This window comes from Lactuca saligna, chromosome 7 (genome assembly GCF_052625555.1).
Source record: "Lactuca saligna cultivar CGN05327 chromosome 7, ASM5262555v1, whole genome shotgun sequence".
In the NCBI taxonomy this organism is placed as follows: Eukaryota; Viridiplantae; Streptophyta; class Magnoliopsida; order Asterales; family Asteraceae; genus Lactuca; species Lactuca saligna.
In genome coordinates this window covers 150,331,164-150,340,647 of record NC_136423.1, presented here as the reverse complement: position 1 = coordinate 150,340,647, position 9,484 = coordinate 150,331,164, and positions in this window count along the sequence as shown.

Below are 9,484 nucleotides of genomic sequence, written 5' to 3'. Positions count from 1 at the left end.
CACCCAAATGAGAAATTAGGGCTAGGATCTAATAACATTATTTACAAATTAGAAGAGGGATGTCGTAATCTAACATGCAAATAATTTGAAGGTAAGTGAATGACGATTCACTAATTCTCCACCATGAAAAACGAAAAAAAGAGATTAAGTTTTAAATGTATTGAAAAACTCCTAGATTCTTTCAGATTCATTGAACTTTTCAATGACATGTTTAAATCTCGATATGCCCCTTTAGTTTGTGACTGGGATGCCGAGGATCACAAAGCGGGTGTGAATAACCATGCAAATGTACACGGTACCCCCATTGTTACAGTCACATATTCTCTGTGCCGGCTAACCATACACGCTCCATCGAACTATGACAAACAACGAGTCACCCTTTGCTACCTTTTCTTAGAGCCCAATTAGTGTGTCGGTTAACCACACATGCTCCACTAACGTCTTAGCAAGGGTACAAAGTGTAATTTCATGTAATTGCAATAATTCACTTTTGCCTAAAGTAACTAAGATTAAGAATTTTGGAAAAACATTTAGTTACTTTTATAATTCATTATACTTCTTAATGAGGAAAGGGTTTGCCTTATCCTACCCGTTCGACTAATGACCCTCCACCAATCAAGGAAGCGGTGGCTAAAAGTGGACACCCATTAAACGACTATTTTATATGTCATAACCTTATACCGCCCTTATAGATCGGCTTCGTGAATAAGGTCTACTAACAGTAAGACTAGCATTTTAAGTTATATATATATATATATATATATATATATATATATATATATATATATATATATATATATATATATTAATCTTGTAATATTATAATAGTATAAGGTGAATTTTAAACTTGTAAAATTCTAGGGTTTGAAATTTAAATAATTCAAATTAAACTTTTAAACAAAAAATTAAAATTTCAAAACTTGAGGGCAAGTTTTGAGCTTTTCAAAACACATAGGATCAAATAGCAAATAATTTAAAATTAAACATTTAATTTAATGATTATCTAAATTTGATCTAATCCATTTGATTTACAAGATAATTCAACAATTAATTTAAATAATCAAATATTATCAAATAATGAATTTATTATTCAAACGATTGGTAATTATCTTTTGTTTTGTCAAGGATAATCATAAAACAACAATAAAATTCAGATTTTATTAGTTAAAAAAGATTTAGACAATTATCCTTAAGCAAAACAACAAGAAATCCCGAAAATCCCTCTGTCAAACGCTCCGACTCGCCGAGTCCAGATGGTGACTCGCCAAGTCAGGTCGGGTTGAGGGCAGAAACAACGATTTTCATAGAGGATGAACATACAATGCATCAATACAAAAGAAACCAATCATGACTTTGATACCACTGATAGGTTTTACACAAAATAACATCATATGTGTTCATGCAAAGCCTAAAGCTTGGATCTAGGTTTCTCTATTGTATATGTAATTAATCCAAGACTTACAAACCCTAGATCTAGCAAATATGATTCGAAATTAACATATTAAAACATATCTAGATGATTACCTTGATTGTTGATTGTAGATCTTGAAGCCTTGATAACTTTAGCACCTCAAATGTTGTGCCTCTAATTAATCACAAACACCAAAATCAATTGGATGAAACAAAAGAGAGAGGGGAGAGGAAAAATTCGGCTCCAAGACTTCTGGGGTTAGGCGTCGCCAAATTCTCATGCCTAAAGGGTTCTTATATAGGTGTAGGAATTAGGGTTTCAGTCATTATCCTTATCTGGTTACTTAGCCACCAAGCAACCTATACGATAATTCTAGAATCCCCATTAGATATGGACGAATTCTTAAGGCCTTATCCTTAGAATTCGTCCACCCTATCATTTAGGGTTTCCTTGCCCATCCTTGTAACTATCACATAATAACAATTCAGTCTCCTTAGTTCAATTAACTTCTTTTGATCACAAAATTAATTCTTAATTAATTCTTGACCAATGTTAATTAAACAAATATGATTTCTCTTTTAATATATTAGTCTTATAATATATTAATAAAACATAATAACCTCTATCTCTATTATTCCTCCAGTCAAGTTGTTTTGGTAAAGGCAACCCAAAAGGACCATGCACAACCGGGTCAAGTACATACAAAATATAGTAATGGACTTAGACACTAATCCAAAAATAAAGTCATATCATACTAGCACATAAAACATAACAGATAGTGATATACCAGATAATTATCACAAAGACAATCATCTCTACTGTAACTCTTACTAGTGGGTCGACATTGGTGCCTTCGACCCACTTCTACTGGAAGGTAACTTACCTCGTACTGCTGAAGTCCACTGCAAGGAATCCTTACTACTGACCTGGCAACTCCTTGAGCTATGAATACCACAATATCAACCAATTAGCAATTAGGTCCTAAACCGTGATTCATAATCCATACTTGGGGTAAAGTGACCATTTTACCCCTGACCCACAAGATACTTAGCTAAGGCCCAAGTCCAAAACTCTAAAATCCATAAGAGCCTACTAATGGCCTAATTTTCCAAATTGGGCCCCAACCCTTACATGGGACTACCCTCTAGCATCAATTTTGTACTTCATAACCCTCTAAGGGCCAACCTTGGTCAAAGTCAACATAAAAGTCAACATCCTGGTTGACTCAACTCACCGAGTTGGTCCATCAACTCGTCGAGTTCTTGATCCATGAAACTCTGGAAATCTCGATCCTACTCGTCGAGTTCTTTCATGAACTTGTCGAGTTCCCCGTCAAACAGAGTCGGGACATTTCACTCACAACTCTCCGAGTTCCTCCTTGAACTCCACGAGCTTCTCAATCTTCATAACTCAAAACCATGGCCAACTCACTGAGTTATCTCCTAGACTTAATGAGTTTACTCAGTAACATAAAAGATTGGGGTACCATGACCAACTCGCCGAGTTGTATGAACAACTCGCCGAGTTGTAGGAACAACTCGCCGAGTCCCCCATAGTCTACATCCATTAAGTCACTTTTTGTTGAGTCCAACACTTCCAAACCATAGATATGGTCCCCTAGAGATGATATATCACGTAAAGTTACCAACCTTACATTGCATGCATGGGTTATTTAGCTTAAAAGATCCAAAAAGGTGGTCTACAAGTTGCATGGGAGTCCCATGGCCATAAAGTTGGCACCTTTATGCCATGGAGTCCCTCAAGGACTCTAGATATGAAGGTTTGATGTGTGTTAAACAAACTAGTTTTAATCCTACTAACTTAAACACAAAGACAAACACACGAAAGGCAGTGTACCTATCGATTAGCAGTTTAGTTCAGGTAAGTAGGGTATCGAACACAGGGAACGGTAAACAATTAAAATAAATGCTAATATTATCTAAATAAAACAAGTAAAAAAAGGGTTTTCTCTAGTTTTACAAGACTAGAAACTTAAATACTTTACTAACACGCAAACTAAGGAACTAACAGCTAAGAAAACAAAGATCAACTAAATTCAATGATTAAAAAGGCCTTCTGTTTAGGTTCGAATCATTTGTTCCCATGGATGATTTTATGGTAAATATATTGAATTAATTCTTCATTGGTTACCGACTAAAGTGATTAGATACACATTCGCTATAGCTAATCCTTAGAAAACAGATTAATTCAAGCAATGGCCAGTTGTCTAAATTAATGAATTTCCTAGTTTGTTGATTCAGGTTTAGAAAGACTTGTAATTAGCTAATCAAATTGGTTATTCAATTAACCTATTGTTGATGGTGTATCACACAAGCTCATACATTATCTTACCTATCTTCTAGTTAATTCTAGTTTCACATTCGTTATTCCTAGACATACAACTATGTGGTCACGTAAATCATATGAAATTAGCAACTAAGAGATGTTCATACAACTTAATTACTGATTTATTAATAGAAGAATAGTTATTGTTAACACATAAGTTTCTTTAACAAGCTTAATAAAACATAATCACCAATTAAAATTAATCCTAATCAAATAATTAATACATGTTCACAAATTCATCTACCTAAACAGAAGTTATGAGTTTTTAGCTCATGATTACAGTAGAAACAAGCACAAAAACGAAATCAATTGGTAAAAACATAGTTCAAACAAGAGATTAGCCCTAGCAATTTTAATGCAAAAATTTAAAAATTAACTAGTGTAACCAACCAACACCCTACCCCACACTTAATTTATGCAATGTCCCCATTGCATATCATGCATGATAAAGAACAATAAAAATAAGGAGAGAATTGGAACAAACTCCCCTGGGATAGTAGTGGTGAGGTTGATATCTATTCTCTTCAGCTCCATCTTTAATTGACTTTAGACATGGGTACAGTTCATCCATGTCTTGGGTGTCAAAATCTCGTGTGGTACAGCCTTTATAAAAGCTCCAAATATAAGGGAAAAACTCTTGGAAATGCTCGGAAAATGATCTTCAAAGAATAGAACCAATGTCCATATCAAATGTCATCAAATATTCAGCTCAAAAGTAAGAAGAATGAGCGACTCGTCGAGTAAGTATGTAGACTCGCCGAGTTGAAGCGTAACTGGCAGAAAAATTGTGAATTTTCACATGGACTCAGCGAGTCCATAAGATGCACTCGGTGAGTAAACTGCTGTGTGACAAAACTTTTATTCTGCCCAAGTCCATTTCTGATATATGGGGGTTATATAAACTAATAATTTCCCTCATTTTTCTTTAGGTAATAAACACTTTATAACCCTTCTATCAATTGGACTCATAGCTTGACTCAAAACTTCGTTTCCTTTCTCGCCTAGACTCAATTTCTCGCTCCGTCCGCCTTGACTCTAGACTCTCACATGCAATCCTAAGCTTCAAACTGAAAAGATCAAAACAAAACACAAGTAATAGAAAAAGGAAAACAAACATCAAAATTAAATTCCTAAATTACCCTAATAAACTAGAAGTTTAAAAAAGAAAAAGAAAAGCAAACTCTAATGACGGGTTGCCTCCCGCAAGCGCTTCTTTTTGTGCAAGTCTTAAGCTGGACTCCCAACTTAATAAATTTCCAATAAACTCAATGCCAATACATCCGTTGCACTGAATATTTTCTTTGGACCAAATTGTAAAAATTGGCTCTTTTCTTCTAAAATTGGCCAAACAAGCTTGAATTCATAAAACCCAAGAATATTGAAAAGGGTTGGAACCAGTTGGATACTAATCATAAATGGATCATGATTTAGAACTTTCTCCAAAGTTGGAATCGTCACCCCATGCTTCGAAACACAAACTGGAAGAACAGGAGACCATGTCGTGGTAATGGTCAAACCACGGGTTGGTTCCTGCAATTTAGCTTGTTCTTGTTCTTCGTCTGACCCCTCTGCCAACAATCTTTCCAGCTCCTCCAAATCTCTTTCTGGATTAAATTCTTCATCTTTTAACAATAGCTCTTGTAACTCAGATTTCTCTTGTTTGTTAGTCAAGAAGTTATCTAACCATCTTCTAAATTTCTTCAAATCATCATCTGAGTCACAATCCTCATCTTCCTGCTCAATTTCCTGCACTACTTCCTCAAGAAAAGCATCAAAAGCATCGAGATTTGGAAAATACATAATAAATAAAAATAAAAATAAAAATTAAACTAAATAAAAAAATTAATCAACAAATAAAAAAAATAATAACAATTAGCAAATAAAATTAACTATTTAGAACCGTTCCCCGACAACGGCGTCAAAAACTTGATGTGTGTGAAACGAACTAGTTTTAATCCTACTAACTTAAACACAAAGACAAACACACGAAAGGCAGTGTACCTATCGATTAGCAATTTAGTTTAGGTAAGTAGGGTATCGAACACAGGGAACGATAAACAATTAAAATAAATGCTAATATTATCTAAATAAAACAAGTAAAAAAAGGGTTTTCTCTAGTTTTACAAGACTAGAAACTTAAATACTTTACTAACACGCAAACTAAGGAACTAACAGCTAAGAAAACAAAGATCAACTAAATTCAATGATTAAAAAGGCCTTCTGTTTAGGTTCGAATCATTTGTTCCCATGGATGATTTTATGGTAAATATATTGAATTAATTCTTCATTGGTTACCGACTAAAGTGATTAGATACACATTCGCTATAGCTAATCCTTAGAAAACAAATTAATTCAAGCAATGGCCAGTTGTCTAAATTAATGAATTTCCTGGTTTGTTGATTCGGGTTTAGAAAGAATTGTAATTAGCTAATCAAATTGGTTATTCAATTAACCTCTTGTTGATGGTGTATCACACAAGCTCACACATTATCTTACCTATCTTCTAGTTAATTCTAGTTTCACATTCGTTATTCCTAGACATACAACTATGTGGTCACGTAAATCATATGCAATTAGCAACTAAGAGATGTTCATACAACTTAATTACTGATTTATTAATAGAAGAATAGTTATTGTTAACACATAAGGTTCTTTAACAAGCTTAAGAAAACATAATCACCAATTAAAATTAATCCTAATCAAATAATTAATCCATGTTCACAAATTCATCTACCTAAACAGAAGTTATGAGTTTTTAGCTCATGATTACAGCAGATGCAAGCACAAAAATGAAATCAATTGGTAAAAACATAGTTCAAACAAGAGATTAGGTAAGAGTAAACTTGATTTTGACTTGATTCTCCTTAAAATTGACTGTAGGGTTGATTCCCTTGCTTCCCACGCTCCAGCAGCACCTTTAGTTGACAATTGGCCTCCAAGGGTTCATCTATATGCTAGGGCATCGATCTGAAAGTCTCTTTATATAGATTTTCACAAAACAGGGTCTACTCGGCGAGTCCAATGACCTACTCGGCGAGTCCGTCACTTAAACCCGTGTACGGCAAGTTAGCGCGTCCAGAATCACAAAACTTCTGACCAACTCGCCGAGTTGATGTCCTACTCGCCGAGTCCATTTGGAATCAGAATTTTCTCAAAAAACGAAAGTCGTCTGAAATTGTGTCTAGTTTTCAGAACATTTTGAATCTTGTCAATCGGAGTTACGGTTCATGAGATATGGCCAAAACACTGACGAGGGGTCAAGTTGTCCAGAAACATCCTTCTTTCTTCAAAATCCAAGATCCAAGTCACCAATCGCTAGTTCCGCTTCATTTTCCTTCCGAGCATGTCATTATTGCTGAAAAATGAGATTCTAAACTAATTAAGCACCTTTTGTTCATTAAATGAGATAAAATCAACATAAAGTATTAAGATAATGCATGAATTTTATAACTAAATATGCCCATATCAAGGTTCTTTCCCAGGGGACATCAAAATCCCAAAGGTTATCATTATTGAACCAAAACATGGAGAAAAAGACCTTAAACTAGACCTATATAGTCAATAAGCAAGGTGAGAGCTTGATACCTTAGGCAAACCATAATTGAAGCACTACTTTTGGATATGCTCTTTTCCTTCACTTCTTTGCTCCTTCCTTAAGTCTCTTCTTCCTTCACAAGCTTCAAAATCACAAAGGATGGCTCAAAAATCTAAAAAAAACGGATTAGGGTTTCTTGGCTAGGGTTTGGGACGACGAAGGCTGCAAATGAGGCCACCCTTTGGAGGTTAAAGTGCTTAAATAGGGTGCAAAACCCTGTAAATTAGGGTTTCGCTCTGGCAGCCCTACTCGTCGAGTTGAGGCTTTCGAATGGTCGAGTAGGCTTCACGTCCCGCGTCCAAATTCCGTTCCCACACGACGAGTTTGGGGCCTCCAACTCGTCGAGTCCCTTTGCAAAATAAATGAATTGTTTTTCAAGTACATTCCAGGAACTAGGTGTTACAGAAGTTTATGTTTTGTTCAAATTCCACCCATTACTAACCGACATATGTAGGTAAAGAAAAATTTATTCCGGTAAAAAATAATTAAGTAAAATAAATGGTGACATGGAGTTATTACGTGGATTAAGGGAAAGGAATCAGATGCTTAATTGGTTTAAGGGGGAGTGAAGCACAGAAGCGATACAAGCTCTCTAGGATTTGATCTTGGGTTCGATCGATCAACCCTCCTCTACTCAAATCGATTTTTACAGTCGATCGATTTTCCATTCCTCCCCATCCGATCGATTTTCCTTTCCTCCTCAGCTGATTAAAGACTTTAAATTGATTTTTACAACCAATCAATTGCCCCTGCAACCTCAATGTGACATAATTACACATTTTGACCAAATTACCCCTATTTACCATTTGCTTTTTTTGCTTAAATATTCCCAGATCAATCTGTTTAGTTTAAGATTTTAAGATTGAAAGTACCATTTCTTGATAGAACCAATTATAACAGCCTCATCTGTGACAAAAATACCCTTATTGAAGCATTGCACTTATGACATATTAAACTTGCCATGTATGTTAACTAAAATTAGATAAAGTGATGTGTCATATGCATACAATTTGGAGAATGGATATAACTTACAGGAAACATGAATTGCAAGTCATTTGTGTATTGAAAAGTTGAGATTTCTTAAATTGTATTAAAGATAATCAAAGTACTAACTTTGTTTATATGGAAGTGATATTTTCCTTTACTATTATATACAAAACATTTCCTATATATTTGTAATAATTTTCTTATTATTGGTGGTTTTTTCCTTTGCTTAACTGGAATATGATAAAAGGGAATTGAATTTGATATATTCTTAAGTTACCCATGTAGCCTCCTTTATGACATAACTGCATTTGTTGATCAAATTGATCCTAACCCTTTGCTTTTTTTCCTTCTAAAATATTCCCAGATTAATCTGTTTAGTTTAAGATTGAGATTACATTGCTATTCTTGAAATTGGTTTATTAAGGCATTTTTGTAGCACTCATAGCACCGGTTCTAGCATGTTATAACCAAAAACAGAAAAATAATAATAATTCATTTTATACCCTTTATACCATTTATGAAAAAGAATGTTGATTCCAAAAGAAGAAAAAAAAGACAAGAATACCCTTTTAATATGACATGAGCAATTTAAATTTTCAACTGCTGAGGTGATTGCTTCGGCCACCGTTGAAATGAAACCTTCTTGCTTTATGTACATGAAGAAACATGACAATAATAAATGACAATTAATGTTGCTACTAAACAACCTTCCCATTACATCTTACTTTCATTTCTTATTATCACTTCAATGTAATTTGAGAATTCAAGAGTTTATCCATAATTGAATATATTGTGCATAGTACAATAACTTAATATTAAAAATGAAAAATAGAAAAAGGGCATAACAGTGAGTAAATGACAATTATGCCCTTTTGATTCCTTTTATCCCATTTGAGGAGCATTTAGGTTTGCATTAGAAGCATCAATTTTTTATATGAGATACATAGCTTTTCATGTATTCTTTTAAGTCATCCTTCAAATATCTTCACCTAATAATATGGGTCCTACTTGCATTTTTAAAAGAAATTAACCAATGCATGTGGCAAATATTGTAAGCCCACATGTCATGGACTTCCTTACTGTAGACGCAAGGGAAGCTAAGAATAAAAATGCACAATGAGAGGCAAAATTGTCCAACACCATAA